We start from the raw sequence: 3,392 nt of genomic DNA on the forward strand, positions 1-3,392 counted from the left end.
CCTATACTTTGGAAATCACCGTGCAAAGTGTCCTTAAGCCTGTCCTGATATCTAATTTTGCCATAACTTTAGGGCTCGTTTGGTTCGCGGGAAGTATTTTCCCTTCTAGGAATATGATTCTTGGGAATCAGATTCCTAGGAAGAGGATACCTAGGAAAGTACTTTTGGCATGTTTGGTTAACCATGGAAAAGTGACAAATTTCCAAAGTGCTTATGTTTGGTTGACCATTCACTTTCCTAGGAAAGTTATGTATAATTCCTATTATGCCCTTAATAAAAATTAGGTCTTTAATGCCTCTTTAATGCTTCTTTAATGCTGAAGGGTCTTTTTGGGAAAAAATAAAAAATGAGTGATTCCCACCTCATGGGAAAGTAACTTTCCCATGTTTCTCATGGGAAAGACTTTCCCATGAAATGTGGGAATCATATTCCCATGGGAATACAACTTTCCCATCTCTCTCCTTTGAAAACTCCAACCAAACAAGAGGCATTTCATTACTTTCCCGTTGACCACACTTTCTCCCCTCCCTTTCCCGCGAACCAAACGAGCCCTTAGTCGAATTTACCAAGGGAACGCTCAGCTAGGGCTGGAGGTGGGCTCGGGGCGGCCAAGGCCCATCAGGTCGGGCCGACTTTACGTCAGGCTATGGGCCAAGGTCAAGGTAATTTGGATCGAATTTAGGTCTAAAATTAGGGCATCAAAAAATTTAGGGATGCACCCGGATCAATGCTTAGCTTGGCATTTTTTTTGTTAGGGTTCAAGGTAAGAACCATTTTCCTTTGATAGTTCATCAGTATTTTTTGTAGTTATTATATCATTAAGTGCATGAGTTCGACAGCCCAACAAGCAATGTAACATTTTTTCTAGATTTATCGGTAAATTATATAATATTTATGTCATTGAATTTTGAGTTATATTATTTATAATTTATGAAATTGAAGCATAGTGTTTATTTATTGAATATATTTTATTATGGAATGTTATTTTATGTATGATTTTGATGTCCGGTGCTTTATTATTGAATATGCTTTTATGTCCGACTTATCCAAAAAAAATGCTTTTATTTTGGAATATTATGATGATGCATGATTGAAAGTATTGATCTTCTTATGGATTATGCTTGAACGATTTCGATATCGCATGGTTCTTATATTTTTATCAAAGTAAAATATAAAACTGTATAATTGTTTTGAACTCTTAACATGATTATGTTAAGGACCTGCCAATGGAGAGTTAATATATTGGCACTTGATTAGTCCTAAAAGATTTATATCACAGAAAGATGTGCGGCATCTCGCAAACAGATATGTGGTTCTAAAATACTTTTCCGCAATATGATGTGCGGCACACCGTAAGAAAATATGCGGCATCATGATCTTACCATAGGAAAAATATGGTTATAGCTCATAGTTGATGAGATGAACTTGATGTTTTGAAAGAATTTGGATTTATGAATAAAAAATGATTTTGAGGAAGATTTAATTTGGCATGCACAATACTTTAATAATGCCACGTATCTGGATTCGATTTTGGATTAATGAATTCTATTTACTTGTTTTTTATAAATAATTATTTAATTTATCGCTTGATTAATCTAGTTAAAATGTTCATTGCTTATTGGGTTATCTAGCTCTTTATTCCATATCTTACTATTTACAGATTCTGAGAACTAAAATGGCATGGAGTTATAATCAAGAGAGTGACTAGAGGTAGATTTTGACATCTTTAATTTAGATCAGGATTTGACTAGAATTTGATGTAAGAGCTTTTAAATATTGTTGCTTTCTTGAGATATTAAAATTTGATTATAGATATTTAAATTTAAGTTGGAACATTGATTATTTAAACTTATTTTGTTGTTTGCTTTATGATATTGTGATGAGTTGCCTTGCATGCTTGTAGGAAGAGTTTTCTATGGATATGCGGTGGTTGCCACGATTTCGGATCACGATCTTAGATCGGAGGTGTGACAATTGATCATTACGAAAGCCCAACTCATAAAATACTATTTTCATTTTATTGTTCTCCAAGGAAGCAATAGCAAGTTTTACAGGAAAGTTGTTGCCAGCCAAGAAACCCTTAATTTGCTTGCTGATCTCTGCCATCCTCCACCACAAATTTGCTTGCTGTTTAATTTGTTCCTTTAAAATTATTTGAAAGCCACTTGCTCGATCTATTAAATCGAAGCCTATCATACAATTGTAAATGGCATGATAGCAGGTCATCAAGTAGTAATATTAGATCACTACAATGCTTAGGAGTAGAAATTATAGAGCAAAGCATTAATAATATTCGATGTTTTCACCAAATGAATAGACTAAGTGAGCATGACTGAGTGGATGAATATGGTAGGTCTAAACTTTCATTTTGAAACTATGGAATCCATTTAACTCCTTCCAAAAAAAAAACAAAAATCAAATTAGTACAAAAAGTAAAAACTATAATTCTAATCTATATGGTAGGAAGAAGAACTTGCAAGGCACCTCAACTTTCCCTACAATTTTTCTTAATAAATGCGATCATCAACCACACAACTTCACAAGGATACAACAACAAATGCCAACCATTAACATACAAATCTAATTTTCAATAAATAAAGAAAGATAAAATTATGCAAACAGAGATAAATTATCTTTTAATAAAATGGTGGTCTTATTTTTGCCTATGGCATGGCCGGTTATATACTAAAAAAATTCCACAATTTATAGAAAAAGAGCCTAAAATCTTAATGAGTCAATCTCGTCGCTGGATCAAGGAGGAGCTCCTGAAGCACCATTTTCGACTCAACCTGGTACCAGCCGACGATGAAGAGGTGGCCGAGGAGCTCGGCCCAAGGGGGCCGGCAGTGGCAGATTTTTTGTTTTTTTAGATACCACCATTGATTTTTTTTTTTCAAATTTTCCGAGGCCGGGCTATCTGCAAAAAGCATGTGATTATTATTATTATTTTTTTTTGGTACAGCGGCGCTTACATCATACGAATATGAGTAGAACCAATAAAATTAGAAAAAAGAAACTGGCTAAACGAGCAGGAAACGTTCGCCTAGTTCCTCTAAAGGAAGCTCCAGAGTGATGCGCTACATAGAAGACCACCCAATCCGTGACTGTGTTTGCCTTATGATAAATATGTACGGGATCAGAATAATTCATAATAGAATTGTTCTTCCTCCGGGTCTCTCTGATTAAAATCCAAACCCCGCCTGGTTACATAAATCCCTTTGTTAATCCAAACCCTGCCCGATTAAAACATAAGACCTTCGCTCAAAAGTCTCAAACCCGTTTGAGCTGCGTAGTTCGGCTTGGTTAGCGGGTTCGGGTTACAAAAATCCACCCGTACGGCCTTAACCCGTTCTCTTCTCTGCTTCTACCCCGATTCCCCCCGTCCCCACTCC

This window comes from Phoenix dactylifera, chromosome 11 (genome assembly GCF_009389715.1).
Source record: "Phoenix dactylifera cultivar Barhee BC4 chromosome 11, palm_55x_up_171113_PBpolish2nd_filt_p, whole genome shotgun sequence".
In the NCBI taxonomy this organism is placed as follows: Eukaryota; Viridiplantae; Streptophyta; class Magnoliopsida; order Arecales; family Arecaceae; genus Phoenix; species Phoenix dactylifera.